General features: G+C 49.1%; 1 long non-coding RNA gene across 1 annotated transcript; it reads left to right on the forward strand.

Moving 5' to 3' along the window:
• Positions 1 to 6,586: 6,586 nt before the first annotated feature.
• Positions 6,587 to 11,298, forward strand: LOC146433581 (uncharacterized). Its single transcript, XR_014853595.1, has 3 exons — positions 6,587 to 6,831; positions 10,550 to 10,810; positions 10,907 to 11,298. It is a non-coding gene; the product is annotated as an uncharacterized LOC146433581 (long non-coding RNA).
• The last annotated feature ends 6,100 nt before the right edge of the window (positions 11,299 to 17,398 follow it).

The raw sequence follows: 17,398 nt of genomic DNA on the forward strand, positions 1-17,398 counted from the left end.
GGTCAGCAGTGGCTGTGCTGTTGTTGCATTCCAGGCTGTTTGTGCTGCTCCTTGCACGTGAGATGTCTCTGTTCACCACCTGCACATCTCAGCTCTCGTTCCTCCCACGGCAGGGTGGGATGGGATGGGATGGGATGGATGGGATGGGATGGGATGGATGGGATGGCATGGGATGGGATGGGAGGGAAAGAAGCAGCCAGGTCCTGCAGCAGTTCCTCACCATGACAGACGTGTTCAATAAAGCAGCTCAGCTGCTGCACTGACCTCTCTGCCTCGCCCCAGCTGATAACGAAGTTAAGGCACATCAGATGTACATTTAGGAAATCATTTTACAGGAACACATCATTTTCAGGATGTTTCCCTCCTCCACAGCCTCCTCCTGTCACGCTGCTCTCCCTGCCGAGCAGGGAGCTGCAGTAGGTGTCGCTGAGCAGGGTGATCGCTGTTATCAGAGGGATGTCTCATTTCCAGCCCTTCAGCCTGTGCCAGCCCCAAAGGCTGCACGAGAAATGAGCCTCTCAGGGCTGCGAGATGGGTCTGGTGGAGAGCATTTCTCTAAAATCTGTGTTCTTGTACAAAGCTAGGCTGCAAAGTACAGGAGAGCAACAGGAGAACACCTTGCTCTCAGGGATGGCACTTAAATATTCACGCTCAAGAGCTGCTTTGGCAGATCCACTCTGACCTCATTCTAGTCTACATTCATATATGTTATTTTTGGGTTCCAAATTTTGACCTTGGTGATGGCAGGTCGCGCAGAAATACTTTGTAGAGACGAATACATATACATGAAGACAAATATAAAGTGCTGCAGCTGTTTGCCAGGCTGATCTGGCTTTTTATACACAGTGCCTCTCAATTGTTATCCTTGTTTTTTATTTATCTTAGCAAAAAATATTTTTACATTAACCATCACTCTAACACAGATTAAAATGACAGTATCCAGCCTAGCCCCACTGCCCCAAACCCCCTAAAACCCAAAGCTCACAGAAGAATCCCATCCTTGCATATCACCATAGCTACCTGACAAAAGCCCCACCATGTGCTCAGGGAGACTCTGTTACTGGTGAGGAGGTGTCGATGTGCTGAGATACCTGGTGGATTTAATGTGCACTTATGAACTATTCATGTTCAAAACAAAACACATAAAGAATGATAAAATACATACCCCAAAGCATTTTCCATTATGAAGTACCCAGCCTTTCAGTGCTCCTGTAATGTCTGGGCTCACAGATTGCAGGTCTATTATTTACAAGAGCAAATGGAATTTAGAAAAACGTTCCAGGAGGAAATATGCCTTTTGCAATGTATTGTTTTAAAATGATCAATTACTAACATGTATTTCAAGTCTATAAATTTATTTATTGTTGTCTTGAAAAGCTTTTGAAGATGGACCAAGAAAAGCAGCCCTGGTGTTTGTACCCCTGGGGAGATTTTGGTGAGTTGCAAAGAGCACAGAAAATAGTGGGGCCACAGGAGCAGGGCAGTGATTGTCTGTCTGGGACTTCTGGCACTTCTGAGGCATCTCAAATCCTGGGGTCAGTTTTGGGCTCTCTGAGGCTGGGGTGCTCTCTGCTGCCATCAGCGTGCTCATGGCCATGATGGTCACAGGAGCATCTGCAGTCTCCGTGGTCCTGTTTTAAAAGCCTCCTGGAGCATCCCCTGGTCCCTGTGGTGCTGACTGGAACCTCCTGGGGCAGGGACAGGGTGCTGCTGATGCTGTGCCCCAGAGCTGTGCTGGTGGCCAGCAGCCCCAGGGTTGTGTCCCCAGTGCCACCCCATGCCTGGCACCTGCTGTGCAGCATTTCCTAAGGCTCTGGCTGCAAGGTGCTGCCCCTTCCCACAGCCCCACAGCTGGACAGCTTGCTGTGTGAGGGACAGGCAGCTCTGGCACCATCCTGTGCCTGGTGCAGGCGTTTCACTTTTGGTTTGAAGTTCACCTTTGAAGTGCAGCCATGCAACAATGCTGTGCTGTGATTTCATATCACAGCCTTGCTGCAAACTTGGGGCTTATCTTGGCTTGGCAAAAACGTAAACAGCAGCAAGTCAACATATCTCTAACAAAACTGAATTCTCCTGAGCTGAACCTGAAATCCCAGTGCTGGCGAAGGTTGTTTTTCAAAGTGTGTGACATGTGAGGAAAAGCTTTAAAAAGTGAGCAGAGCCAGAATTTCACTTGGAGGTAAACCATTTTGGAGGGGTGTGACTTGTATCCCCTTGTGGGCATGCTTTCTGGGATCCAGGTCAAAAAAGAGGATGTTCAGGGAGAAGACCATGAGGCAAGCTGTCCCTGAAGGATCCTGGGTGAGTACCTCCAGTCACCTCAGTTCCCAGGTCCCTGGCTGAGAAATCCTGTGCAGGGTAATTGTAAAGGAAAACGATTCTGCTTGCCCTTACAGAAATAGGCACAGAATTGGTCCTGCTGGAGAGCTCGTGCAGACAAAAAAGAAACCATTCCTGATTGAAGTATTTTCAGAACAATCCCTCCTGAGCCAGGGAGGCGGTGGGAACCACAGCAGTCTCATCCCTGCGATGCTCCTGAGGACTTGTACCACAGATTTGTCTTGTAAAGATCATATTCTATTTCCTGGTAAAAGATATCCCATCTGCCACATCACATTTACTGACGGCGCTATCGTGACCGCGAGCGTCGCTCTACATGCCCAGAATCCTGTTGTGAACTCCTCTCGCTTGATCTGCGGGCATGAGAGGATTGGGGCTGCTTTGGTGTGCAGTGTGGCTGTGCTGTGGCTCCCTGGGTGTCGGGATGTGCTCAGCTCTGCCGGGGCTGGGACTGTGGGACTGCACTGCCTTTGTTTCTGCCACGGCTGTGAAGCCATCAAAGTGCTCATGTCTGAACCTGGGGAAGGCTAAATGCTGAATGCCCACCACTTACAGGGTTTTGGTTCCAGGCACTTGCAGTCTGACTTGAATCTCGCAGTTTTCCTTTCTGGGTCTTGCCCTCAATCCCCTGATGTGGGGTGGGATGGGGGTGCACTTTGACCTTTCCTTTTTTTATTTTTTAATTTTTTAAAAAAAATTTAATTGCTGTGTCTGTGCACTGGAAAAAGCAAAGCTTTTCTGAATTGTTCCTTACCCAACTGCAGGAATGGGCAGCAAGGCTTGACCTCTCACAGTGGAAAATCCAGGTGCAAATAATCAGCCAGAAGAACTGTGTGTGGCCAGGAATGGGAAGTGACCCTGAGCCTGTGTCCCCTCCTTGAATGCTCTCTGTGCACCCCATGGCCTGCTGGGTGCTGCCCTGCACACCACTGATGGCTGTGGTAAGAGCAAGCACTCAGGAGGGCAGCAAGAGGATTCCTCAGCTGTGCTGAACTTCCCCCTGCTGCTCCCTACCCTGTAGGATCAGCCCAGCATTCCCAGGGGCTTCCCCAGGCTGGGGCAGAAATCACCAAATAGCTGGTGGGTCTGGCTTTGTGGACCTGGTGGGATGGAGGGCTGGTGCTGTGATGGAGGATTGGGGCTGAGCTGGAGGACTGGGGCTGAGCTGGCGGATTGGGGCTGGGATGGAGGATTGGGGCTGGGATGGAGGATTGGGGTGGAGATGGAAGAGTGGTGCTCACACTGCCCTCAGCTGCTGTTCACAGACCTTCCTCTCCCAGGAGAGGCTCACAGGGCTTTGGGATGGGGGAGAACATCCTTTCCAGGCACCATTTCTGGTGCCAATGGGCTCAGGAAGGACCTGGGTGAGGAGCACTGTGGCTGGGACAGGATGGAGGGGCAGCTGTGTGTCAGGGAAGGACAGGAGGCAGCAGGGAGCTGGGGGAGCTGTGGGATCAAGTGGGATCCCCACACTGCCCACAGGCCCTGGCTCTGCCCTGGGGTTCTGCTTCCCACATCACCCATCCTGTGCCATCACAACTTGCCAGCACAGCTCTCTGAGGTCACATTTAATCTCCAAGGCCTGAGAACTTGTTATACCTTCTCTGCTGCAAGAGCTGGTTAGCCATGGGAGGCTCGTTGTAGTTACTGGAATTAAAAATAAAAACCATCTGAAACATCTAAATATTGACTCTGCTTTCTGCAGTGACATCAGGAAGTTCTCTCTCCCACCTCAGAGCACAGGACTGTGATTTCAGATGTGGATACAGCATAGCTCTGGTAATTAAAAATGGCACTCCTGCTAGAGCTCTTGTAACTGAGAAGTACTTAAAAGGAGCTAAGAATCAGACTGAAGCTGTTCCATTGTTTTTCTTCTCATGTTGGTGCTGAAAAACTGGCAAGTCATTAAAGGTAACGAGATGTTGCAGCAAAGCTTGTATCTGTGGCTAGTTAAATCTACTGAAAAATAAAGCGTACATTAAAGAGTTTTAACTTTATTCTAGGAAAAAAAAAATTGGCAATGTGAAAAAATGTTCCTGCAGCCTTTAATCTTTTCCTGTTTTACTTAACCAGCCCTGCAATAACTGCTGGTGGCAGAACCACCTCGTACCGAGAGAGAGGAATATGCAAATCCCCCACTGATCAATACTTTTACTGGAACAAAAATCTCTAAAGCTTACAATCAATTTAAAACATAATCCAATCCTTTTAATTTGATAAAGAGCCCTTTCCCCCATCCTTCATGCAGGTACCTGTTCTTGTTTTCCAGTAAGGATTAATCAGCTCTCTGCCACTCCACGCCGGGGAATGCTTCCCAGAAAACCCCACCTGCAGTGGGTGAGGTGATTTCCACTCACTGCCCCAGGCTGCAGGCTTTAAACAAAGCCTCTGATGGCACTGAAGTTGGTGCACAGCTCAAAGCTCTGCCCATCTGCTCCCCTGTTTGGTTGCTCATTATTGTCCAGGACAGGTCCTGGTGGCTTTCCCACCCCTGGTGTCACCTGGGTGGTGTTTGTCCCCCTCAGGTAGAACACCTTCCTCAAGGCACAGCTGCTCCTCTCCTCAAGGTCCCCACTGTGCCTCGGAAAAACATGAGAGTGAATTGACATGAAGTGTCTTACAAATCAATGCTGGCTTTTTGTTTTCCCTTTGTTTCCTTGCAAGGACATACAGTTGGTTTGCTTGTTTATTTTGGTATTTTCCTGGGAACTGGAGTTGAGTTCCTGCAGGCTGTGGGTCTTCTGGTGACCTTTTGTGCCTGTGCAAGACTGCTTTCCCAGGGAAAGTACAAGAGGGCAATTAAATCTCAGCCTGAGCCAGGGTGTCTTAGCACATCACCTTCTGCTCTTTCTGACTGATGGTCACAGAAAGTAGCAAGGAAAGTTTTCTGTAATTTTCTACTTCCCATCATTCTGACACTCAAAAGCCGATGAGGTCAAATGGCTTCTCTTACAAAACACTGGATTAAGAATTAAACAGGTCAGAATTATTTACCTCAGATCCGTGGAGATGTGAAAGAAATATAGGAATGATCTTGCCAAAGTCTGGCTTGTAAGCTGAATCCTGCAGAAACACATTTCTGCAAAACATGCAACAAAAAATGAACAGAAAACTCTGCTGCCATGCTGTAGCACAGCATGTGCTTGGAGCAGCCTGGGAATCAAGAGCAAGGGGAGGGGAGGATTTTAATGCAAATCCCAGGAACTCCAGGGTCAAATTCAGGTTGTTTTTCAATTTCCATCATTCTTTCAGTTTGCATAAACCCAAATAGTAGAATTTCAGCAAGCCCTTTGCTCCTGCAGGCTCTGGCAGTGTGTCTCAGAGGAGCAGGAGAGCTGTTGGAGGTTTCCCTGGGGATCACATCCTGCCCTGTGCCTGCTGTGCTCACCACAGACTCGAGGCCAGGCAGAGCAGAGGTGTTGGACACCTTGAGGAGGTGGGAGGGGACAGGTTTGGGCAGGAGACAGTGATGGCTGCAGGAGAGCCCCGAGGGGAGGCAGAACAGCCCTTTTCCAGGGAGCCTGGTCCTGTCAGCCCAGCCCCACAGAGCCTGGTGTCACTCCTGGTGTGCCTCCCGTGGTCTGACAATAGTCACATCCATGGCTATGTCAGTGTTTGGGGCAGCTCTGTCCATGGAGAGCTCTTGGAAGCCAAGAGAGGAGCTGTTCCCACACTGAGGAGCTGCTCTCAGGGGTCTGCTGGACCCAAGGCTCTGTGGGGTGAGAGGCACACGAATGGCTCTTCTGCACTGCCATAAAACACCCCAAAGCAGCACAGCAGTGCTTGGGTGACCTCAGTGCCTCTGAATCTGCTGTAGGAATTTGAATCTCTGATATTTTACCTGGATGGGGTTTTGCTCTGCAGAGCTGCTCGGATCACCTCTCTTCCCCAAAGCCCCACACCTCCCTGCTCTCCTCAGCTCCCTTCTGCCACTTGCAGAAGCTTCACAAATGAGAGAATCACACAGCCCTGTGCAGACGCTCCTGAAAGCATCACACATAGAAAATTCATCTCATTAATCAACGGCGTAAACATTGGTGTGCACAACCCCCCGGCTGCAGAGCGCCTTCTGTGCCTTTGGAAGGCAGGAAAATGTGTAATAAGTATCAAGTCTGTTTCCAAACAAGTATGGGGAGAATGCAACTTCAGTGTGCTCTCAACAGGTTTATGGAAAACGTTGGTGTGTTGTGAATGTTAAAAGCACGGATTGGCACTCCTCCACACATGCCGTGATCTCCATGGGGTGGCAAGGAATGGGCTGGGATGTTCTCTGGAGCACATGAAGTTAGGGATGTTTGATCCCACGGGTTGTCTGAGTGGTTGTTTCTCTGTCCCTCCTCTGTGCGTCACAGCAGTTTGCTGCTCCCTCTTGAAACTCAATCAGATATGTTGGGAACGAGGTTAACCTCGTTATTTGTGTAACCTCGTGTATTTGTGCCTCCAAATCCAGCTTTCCCGAGCGACTGAATCCCAGTGCTTCCTGGAGGTTGTGTAAGTGAGAAAAAGCCCACTGTGTAACGCGTGAGATGACAAGATTTGAGTGTTCTTATCTGTCCTGTAATTCTTTCTCCCTCTCATCATGGAAACACATATAAGAGCCCAAAGAGACTTAACTAAAATTGCATCTTTTGTTGATAGGCACTTAAATAGCTTGCTTGCTTTTTATTTTATTTTTTTTTTAACAAGAAACTATATGGAAGAATTATACTCAAGTTGCAATCAATAGTTCTTGGGAAAACAGATATTGGCTTTTGAGCCAGGGTTCATTAGCTGGATTCAAGGAAGAGGTTGTATCCTTGGTATAAAGCACCTACACAGAGAACATCTCTCTGACTCAGAAATTGCTTCAAGAATTTGGAAATGGGTTTCCCCACCTGCATACACACCCTTTGCGTGTCAGGCTGGACACACTAAAGCTGCAGCACCATCCTTGCACTGGGGGCAGTGAGGGATGCTTGGGATGCTGGGAATATTAATTCCCAGGACTCTTCTAGTGCACAGGTCTCCCCTTTTTCTCCCCCATCCTTTGGCCACAGCTGCAGCCATGAAGTTCTGGGCACTGCAAGGCAAGTGTTGCCAGGAAAATGTAATGTCCTGTGGGAAACCAGAGACAAACATCCAGGTGTGTCTGAATCACAGAGTCACAGAATCACAGAATCACAGAATCACAGAATCACAGAATCACAGAATCCCAATTGGGTTGGGTTGTGTTGGGTTGGGAAGGACCTTAAATCCCATCCATCCCACCCCTGCCATGGCAGGGACACCTTCCACTGTCCCAGGCTGCTCCAGTGTCCAGCCTGGCCTTGGACACTGCCAGGGATCCAGGGGCACCACAGCTTCTCTGAGCACCCTGTGCCAGGGCCTCAAACCCTCCCAGGGAACAATTCCTTCCCAGTATGCCATCTAAATCTACCCTCCTGCAGCTTAAGGCTCCTAAGTATTTATTTGAAGAGCTTGGCTGGTTCCTGAGTGCAGCAAACAGCTTGCTGTGGTTATTTATGGCTCTGGCTCTGCAGCCTGACCCTCATGCAGACCCTTGGCCTGCTCTGCTCACCAGGAGCCCCTAGTGCTGGGCTGGGAGTCCTTCTAGCATAAACACGTCTGTCTGAGCACCAAAATACATCTTCAGTCGGTACTGGGGCATGTGACTGGCAAATCTGCTTGCTGTTAATATTTTCACAGCAAGAGTTGACCTGTGGATCATAAGAAGAAGAAACAAAAGGGATGCAAATATGGCCTCACTTATTTACAAATGTGATTAATTATCTGCAAGCAAATTTTGTTGTCACAGATCTGATTTCTGCTTCTCCTCAGACATGCTGAGCCTTTTTGTGTTCACACTGGCAAACACATAAACCCTCCAGTCAGATGACATGTGTCACTTAAACCCACCCCAGATCAGGATTTGATGTGTGTCAACACATTGAAAGTTGTTAAATGTGGAAGGAGTTTCTCTGTGGCGCCTCAGTTGCCAAGGGAATGCAGGGGGTGTCACTGGCTTTGGAAGCCAAACCCAAACAGTGCCACGTCACCCATCTGATGGCACAAACAGGAATGTTTATGGGGTGTGTTCACAGGCTGGGCTTGCTGCTTCAGCACACGGGCTGTGCCTGGGCAGGGCTCTGTGGGGGCAAAGCCCTGGGCAGTGCCTCTGCCACACCTCCCTGGCCTCAGCACCCCTGGGTGATTCCCCACCTCATACCCCGAATTTCTGGGCATTTTGGGCTGAGATGTGCTGCTCCCATCAGGCTCCATTCCCTCTGCGTGCTGCCCAGGCAGGTCCTGTGGGACAAGAGACACACCAGCAGGGCTCAGGAGTGTCCCTGCCTGCCACAGGACAAGGGACACACAGAGGGGAAGGAATGAATTCTGAGCATGGTGCCCTGTGCCTTTGCAGAGCCTGTGAAATGTGGGTTTTTGACATTATCTTTCAGTTTATAACACTGCATTTAGAGCAGAGTAGACTGCAAAATGTTTGCAATCTGCCACTAATTTTGGAAGGGGGAGGGACATCTGCCAGGAGGGTGAGCCAGAAAGCCTCGCTCTGAGCAGCACTTACAGGACTTCCAGGGATATTGGGAAGGATTTGTTCCCTGGGAGGGTTTGAGGCCCTGGGATAGAATTCCCAGAGAGGCTGTGGTGCCCCTGTGTCCCTGGCAGTGTCCATGGTAGGTTGGACATTGGGGTTTGGAGCAGCCTGGGACATGGGAGATGTCCCTGCCATGGATGGGGTGGGATGGATGGGATTGAAGGTCTCTTCCAACCCAAACCAGGCTGGGATTCTGTGATTCTATAAATGACATAGAATAAGGGGGTGTTGGGCTGCACCAAACCAGCTGCACCAAATCATAAACCCCTTGGACAGAGGCAATAGGACCTGAGTGGATCAGCTCCATTTCTTCTTCCCTCTGAACCCACATGGATTAACTGCCTTTGCCACTGGCCTTCAATGGGGGGATTGAACACTCTAAAATGTACATGTATATGCAGCTGCCTAGCTGTGAGTAAATTATAACTGTGTTCAGGTGTTTGTCATAACATTACACGTGCTTTCAGGTGTTCCTCCAAAATCCAGCTGAGACAGTTGCTCTTCCCAGTGGGGCCATTTGCACCCTCTTTAGCCTCTCCTAGCAGCTGCAGGGCTGTAGCAGCTTCGTGCTTCAAGCCTTGAGGAGGATCTTCCATTTGAAGTTCCAGTATTAATATTAATGCTTTGGGAAATGATAATTTTTCTTCAAGATTTTTTTTTGCCTTATTTCTTCAAATATATTTAATTTGCTGTATTTTCAAGCATTTAATCATTAAGCCTGAAAGTCTGTCAGAGTCATGCCTCATTCTGCTAATTTTCACTGGGGAAAGGCAGAGCTACAGACCCAGTGGGGCTGCAGGGATGGACCAGCAAAGACAATTTTTCTTTGAGTGCAGAAGGAAACACTGACTCATGATTTACACATCGGGGATTTCTGGCCACCTGGTCCATATTATACCATTGCTTGTGCTTTTTTTTTGCTTTTATTTCAATGTATATTTCCAAAACAGAATCACGTAAGCTAAATGAAGAAGAAGAAGACATCAGGGCTGTGTTTTGACTGAGATTTTACACACATAAAAGCCCTTAAGCACTGCTGTGTAAAACTCATTGGTTTCACTTCACAGGGGCTGTGACAAGATTTGCTCTGCCTTTTGATCCCCTCAGACTGTCCCCTCCCAGAGCTCTGGCAGATCCAGCACTGCACTCAGTTTCTGTCTCAAGGCCAAATTTAATCAGGTTCCATCAGTTCAGATGCCTCTGTCATCAGCTGTCCTTCAGACTGCCCTTTTCAGGGGTTTTCTTCACAAAATCATGTAGGTTTTTTATAGCATAACAACTCATTTCCAGAGATTTATGGACCTTGGTTTAAAGAATTTTGAATTTATAGCAAAAGATTAAGGACATTTGCATGACACCATTGCTAGAGTTTCAGCCTGCTGTGAGGGCAGTTTAGTCACAGAGTGTGTTTGTGCTCAGCAGGGAAGGATTGCTCTGTGGATCAGCTGATTCTGGAAAATCAAGGCTAAATAGCCATGGAAATTTCTGAATTTCCTGATTATGGGTATGATATGATGGCTAATGCTGTATTTATATATGGGGCATCAGTTGGTAGGTTGTGCAATGCTGGACATGTAGATCCCTTACTGTTTTTCTACCTTCCCCCCTTCTCTGCAGGGGGAACTCTTGTGCTGCTGGACTGAAGGGACTTTGGCCAAGGGATGGAGGGACAGGACAAGGGGAAAGCTTCCCATTGCCAGAGGGCAGGGATGGATGGGATGTTGGGAAGGAATTGTTCCCTGTGAGGGTGGGGAGGCAGCTGTGGTGCCCCTGGATCCCTGGCAGTGTCCAAGGCCAGGCTGGACAGGGTTTGGAGCAGCCTGGGACAGTGGAAGGTGTCCCTGCCATGGCATGGGATGGAAGGAGATGAGTTTTATGGTGTCTCAACCTAAACCAGGCTGTGATCCTCCACACCTGCCATGGGAGGTGATAATTCAGTTCAGTGACCTCTCTTTTCCCTGTTCTCCTTGCCAGCCCAATCCAGCTGAGAGCTGTTTTGCAGTGACTGGTAAATGAGGTGTAACTCAAGCCACACAAGCATCCTGGTGTGGTTTTGGGTGTGTGAGTGCCCAGGATTGGCTCCATGTCCCACTGCCATCTCCACCTGGGAGTCTGGCAGAGCAGGACCAATGGGAATCACGTCTGGAGAGTTGCCAAGTTGCTACCTGCTCTCTGGTCTGGCTGCCAGAAAAGGTGATGCTGAAGAAAAACTGCTGGAAAAGAATAGAGAAGTTTTTAAGCTGAAGATGTCAAAAGAGACAGAAGAGATTCACAGGGTGTTTTCCAGCCAGGATAACCTCTTAGCACTCAGCAGACAGCCTGAGTGCAGCTTTTAATGAAAAATTCATATTGTTTTCCAGAGAAAATGATTTTTCTTCCTTTCTTTTGAGTTTTTGTTTGCTTTCTGAGATATTATCTACAGATACAGTTAATCACCTTCCCAGCAGAAGGCAGTGCCAAGGCACTGTGGTGCTGCAGCCCCTCGTGCTGGGAAAGTGGAGATGCAGAGGGGAAAACACAACGCATATGCTCAGCCATGCCTGAGACACAACACAGCTGAGCACGGAGAATTCAGCCTTCGAGACACACAGGAACAGGAAGAGCCTCAGAACACAGATGACAATTCTGTGCTTTTGGAAATTGCAAGAAAGCTTCAGCATTCCCACTGCTGCAGAAAATGTGGTTTCTGTCTTGCTGAAATGGGGAAGGTTTGGGAAAAAAGGAAGGGAGTGGCAATGGGGGATACCCAGGAGGGCATTTGGCACCATGTGCTGAACAGCATGAGAAATGAGGAGGAAAGGGCTGGAAATGCTGCCCTTGTGCCTGACAGAAACAGCAATGGGTGTTGGACAGTGAGATGGACACCGAGGAGTGCCCACGGACCCTTGGGGAACAGAGAAGAGTGGGAGATAAAGATGCTGAAGATGCCTTTTGGTAAAATTAAAAACAGGTGAGGAAATCATCTGCACATCTCAGTGACAATCCAAGTCCTCCCTCACCTGTGGGGGACAGTGGTGCTCAGAAGCACTGGCAGTGACATGATTGGATGGCTCACACATAGGGGAATTAAATTAACTGACTTGAATACTCCAAGCCATTGATAACAATTTTTAACAAACCCTGGGACAGTGGATCAGTTCCTAAGGAGAAGAAATTACATTACACTGTACTTAAAAAGTTCTTGTAACCAATGACCAGTTGTCAGGCCCAGAAATAATAATGGAAAAATTTGTGTGAGAAACCTTCAGTAACAACTTCCTCAGTTCCATAGTGCAATTAATGCCAAGCGAAGTGGTTTTATGGAGCATAAGCCTTAAAGGCATTTGCCATGGGAGATGATAACTTTGCTGACTGAAGGTAACTGCCACAAAACAGGTTTCCTAAAATAATTTGATTCACTGCCCCAGGAACTATGAAAAATTGCCTTATACCCAGTAATGCCTCAGAAATTAAACGGATTAAAAACAGTTAAATGATCCAAAAATGTAATCAAGTTGAGGAAGGCATCACTCTTGGGGGTGTTTCCTGTGAGTGGCCATAGGGATCTCACCTTAACACCATCCTGCCTTGCTGAGTACATAGGTCAGTGAGGGCTGATAGCAGCTCAGCCACACGGAGTGGCCATGGGGCTCATGTGGAGCCCAGCCCGGGGTGTGAGTTGGGAATGAGGAGAAATGTGCGGGCAGGAAGGAGGCAATGCCCACGAACACAGCCAGAGTGAGCATTTAGAGCAAAGGTGTGAGGAAAACCCAGGAAACTACAAACCTGTGAGTCTGACCTCAGCACCTGGAAATACGATGGAAAAGGTGCTACTCCAGAAGAGCACTGGCACTGCTGGATGGCATTCAAGGGGAAATGCAGTCATTGGGCACAGGGAATTCCTCCAGGGATGTCTGAGGGGCAGACGGGCAGCTCCACCACTATCCACTGGTGTCCCATGGAGATCAGACATGGAGCTTCAGGGCATGGGCACACTCCATGGCAATGGTTAAAAATCAGGAGCAACAAACTCATGGTGGGAAGAGGAATATTCTGATCACTCAGAGAAATTATTGGCCAGAAGAGGCAACCTGGGGGCCTGGGGACAGCACGCCACAAAGCTCCTGCATCTCGTACCCACTGTGCTGGATGTTCCTAAGGCACTTAGCAGCCATGTGAGCTGCCTAGTCTGTGTGAGCTGCCCAGTCCATGTGCACTGCCCAGTCCATGTGCACTGCCCAGTCCGTGTGCACTGCCCAGTCCATGTGAGCTGCCCAGTCCATGTGAGCTGCCCAGTCCCTGTGCACTGCCCAGTCCATGTGCACTGCCCAGTCACTGTGAGCTGCCCAGTCACTGCCCAGTCCATGTGAGCTGCCCAGTCACTGCCCAGTCCGTGTGCACTGCCCAGTCTGTCTGCTGGCACTGTGGAAGTCCCTGCGAGCAGCCGAGCAGTGATGGATTACCTCGACCTCGTCCCACAGCCGTGTCACTGCGTGATGAATGGCTTCTGTCTGCTAATTAGGCAACAGGGACAATGCAGGGCATTGTGAGCTCCAAATTAGGAGAGCTGTCAAACACGGGGAGCTGTGACAATTAGGTGGTGATTGGAGTGATTTACCCAGGAATAACCTCCATGGTGGTGTCACAGTTACATTCCATGAATCTTTCAAGAAGGCATCCACAGTGGTCTGCTGAGTGCAGCTCGCTATCGGTCACTCAGTGTCCTCTGACAGTGGTGGCCAGCAGGACCAAGGGGCAGGGATGATGTCCTTGTCCCTCTCCCACAGGGTCCAGGCGTGACATCCTTCTTTGGCCATGTCAGTGATGTTGTGCCCACTTCTCACTCCCTCCCAGGTCTCTTCTGGGGCCGATGGTTTTGCTGTCTGATTTATTTTTTTCAGTTTTTTTTTTCTTTCAATAAAATATTCTATTCAAATGGCAGAGGGAGCCCAGAAGAAAAACTTCTTTCTTGTTTTCTTTTTTTTCTGTGCTAACACTTTTCATCTGTAATTATTTTCCGAGCCTGGAATAAATTCACACTGGATTCATGTGAAACAATCTCCTCATCCATAAAGAAATGATAATGGCTGAAGATCAGAAGTGCAAAAGGTTCAGCCTGGGACACACTGCTGCTGCAGAAGGCCCTGTGCCCTCTTACAGGAGTATCAGCAATTTACAGACTTTTGGTCTTCTCCACAAGCCTCTCTAATGGCCACACAGGAGATTCCTGCCAAAGTAAACAAATTCTCTCTGAAAAAAACTCACAGGAGAGAAGCTTTGAATAAAAGCTACAAATAAACATCTTTGTGTTGAAGGGTGAAGGGGGATTGCTCAGGCTGCAGCCCCCTGGCCAGCCTGATGTCCCCAAGGCAGGCAGCCGGATCCTGGTGGCACTGCTGTGCCAGCAAGTGGCTGACCACAGCCACGGGGGAAACAGAAGATGGAGGTCACTTGTTAAAATTCTCCTGCTGGAGGCAGCTCCTTGGACACCACATCCTGCTGCTCAGCAGCTGACCCAGGGTGAAAGAGCCTCAAGCAGGAGTTTTGTGGGTCACATGTGGTGTTTTGGGAATGACCTTGGGAGGTTTGTCATTACCACTCACACACACTCAAATAAAGTGTATTTTGTTTGTTTAAAGCTTCAGTCATTTGAATTTTGAAAATATTATTCAAAAATTTTTCGAAGCCAGATTTCTTTTGACAATTATATCAAGAGGATTCGGCTGGTGCCAAGTTTTGGGTTTTTGTAGCTAATTCTCAATTGTGCTTCGCAGGCATTGGTTTGCTGACAACCATCTGTTTCAACCCAACGTTCTTCCTTCAAGTCAGCCCAAAAGAAATTAAAATATCAAAAGGAAGTATTTCAGAGGGAGCGAGAAGGAAGCAAAACCCAAGGATGCTGGAGCTGTAAACAGCTTTTGAATTTCGGTTTAACTCCAGTCACTTTTGCAGCCGGTTTGCCTGGAGCCAGCTCAGCCGGGAGCATCAGCCAGCCGCGGGCTGAGCAGCTCTCGGTGGCACAAACGTCCAGCGAGTCATGCAAGCCCTGCCTGGATTTCCCACAAGTCTTCCCAAGGGCTTGGGAGGCTCATTTCATGTCAAATGGCTTTTTAAATTGCCCAGGTGTCCCACGCTGCCCCTGAACCACACTGCAAAGCGCTGCTGCATGGAGCAGGTGAGATGCACAGGCAGATCCCCCTCAGACTGTCCCTGCCTTTTGGGAAGAGCTCCTGGCACGGCTTTTCAGCTCTGGCCACTCCCTGTCTGCCATCAACTCACTGCGTGACTAAATTAACCATTTATAATTAAAGTGGTGCTAAAAAGCAGATGGGAAATATTAATTAAATGTTACAGTTGGCCTCCTGTAGCCTTTTGATATGGAATTCTGAGCTGAATACATAAATTAGATAAAGGAAAAAGCATTTCTACAGGCTTCACCACACCCCCATCTTGAGGTGCTGGAGAACTTGTGCTGGAAGAACAATGAGCAGTGTCCATCCACTGTGGGCATGGAGCTTCTCCCTCTACTCCTGTCTCATCCCGGGTGAGCTCCAGGCACTGCTGGATCCCTCTGCTCCTGCCCCATCCCTCTGCTCCTGTTACTGCCCCATCCCTCTGCTCCTGTTACTGCCCCATCCCTCTGCTCCTGCCCCATCCCTCTGCTCCTGCCCTATCCCTCTGCTCCTGCCCCATCCCTCTGCTCCTGCCCTATCCCTCTGCTCCTGTTACTGCCCCATCCCTCTGCTCCTGCTCCTGCCCCATCGCTCTGCTCCTGCCCCATCCCTCTGCTCCTGCCCCATCGCTCTGCTCCTGCTCCATCCCTCTGCTCCTGCCCCATCCCTCTGCTCCTGCCCCATCCCTCTGCTCCTGCCCCATCCCTCTGCTCCTGCCCTATCCCTCTGCTCCTGCTCCTGCCCCATCCCTCTGCTCCTGCCCCATCCTTCTGCTCCTGCCCTATCCCTCTGCTCCTGCCCCATCCCTCTGCTCCTGCCCCATCCTTCTGCTCCTGCCCCATCCCAGCTGAGCTCCACACCCTTTCTCCCTGCTTTTTGGGCTCCATCCTTAGGGATGAGCAGGAACCAGGGCACAAGGACAAGTCCCAGCCTCTTCACTGCAGCTTAGATGGTGCCTTGGCTTCAAAAGAGATGAATCCTGTAGCTCAGACTTTTCACTAAGGAAAAAGTCAGAAGTCAGAGAAATGAAATTCGTTCACCACGCATGATTTTCTCACAGCTGCTGTCCCTCTCTTTGAAATAATTTAGTGAAAGTCAGTATTTCTGTCATTTGTGTCAAAGCACAATTTCCCCTGTTAAAAGAGGTGCATTTTGCCCCATCTTTGTGAACAACAAAAGAGAATTAAATATTTATTTATATATATACATATATATACATGTAACCACCGATGGTTGCTGTTGCTGGGACATATCTGTGTGAGCAGATTGCCTCCTGCACCAGGAGGAAAAGGCTGGGGGGGCTGTGGGTCCTGGCAGGGCTGCCCGGGGCTGGGGTGGGTTGGGCAGGAGGGCACTGTGCCCACCCTGCCACACCCATGCCCAGCTGCCCTCCCCAGGGCTGTCACCAGGAAATTTAGCACTTCTGCCACTGTTCAAGAAGAACCTTTTCAGCTTTGTTAACACACGCTGAAAAATCGGTGAAAATATGGATTTAAATGAACGAGGGAGTGATGGAAATATCAGCTATATTTTCCCTTTTGCAGAACTACATTGTTGTGGGCATTAAGACTTACTGATATCCACTCAGACCAGGTAATAGCCTGACTCAGATAGCCCTGAAAATTTATTACATTTGCTTTTCCCCTGAATTCCCAGCGGTCCATGGCTGCTGAGCTCTGTTCCCATGGCGCCTGGTTTGATTCACCTCCTTCTGCAGGGCTGGGAAACATCTGTGTGATACTAACAGCATTGATGCTCTGATCTGCTCTGATCTGAGCTCGTCCTGCAAACAGGAGCAGCCAGCAGTGCCAGGGCAGCCCCAGCAGCACTGAGAGTGCCCAGAGTGGGAGCAGCTCGAGGGGAGGAACCCCAACAGCCTGGCCAAGGTCCTCCTGCTCTGCAAGGATGCTCAGTGTGGGAACAAACCATCACTGAGTACAGACCGACCTGGCCTTAAAATGAAATGCCCAAGGTCCTGTCCCCCTCCACTCAACATTGTAATTTAATATTTGTTAAATCCCTAATGCAATTTTACTGCCATGGATTGGATTGTTCTTTTTTTTTGGTGAAGACAAACTATCAATACATAACAATAAAAAACCGAACAGAGAACACTTCATCATCAATAAAGTGCAACAAAGACTCCTGTGCTCCATGGAAGAAGAATTAATGATGGTTGGGAATTCAGAGCCACAAAAACGAGACTGTGGGAGAAAAGCTTCTCAGAGGAGAATGAAGGAGAGGCACCCAGCAAATGCCCTCCTGACATATAAAGCTGGAGCCTTTGTCAGCAGCCCCATGACAAAGCTGAACC

The sequence above is a fragment of the Lichenostomus cassidix genome, chromosome 8 (assembly GCF_008360975.1).
Source record: "Lichenostomus cassidix isolate B80296 chromosome 8, HeHo_3.0, whole genome shotgun sequence".
In the NCBI taxonomy this organism is placed as follows: domain Eukaryota; kingdom Metazoa; phylum Chordata; class Aves; order Passeriformes; family Meliphagidae; genus Lichenostomus; species Lichenostomus cassidix.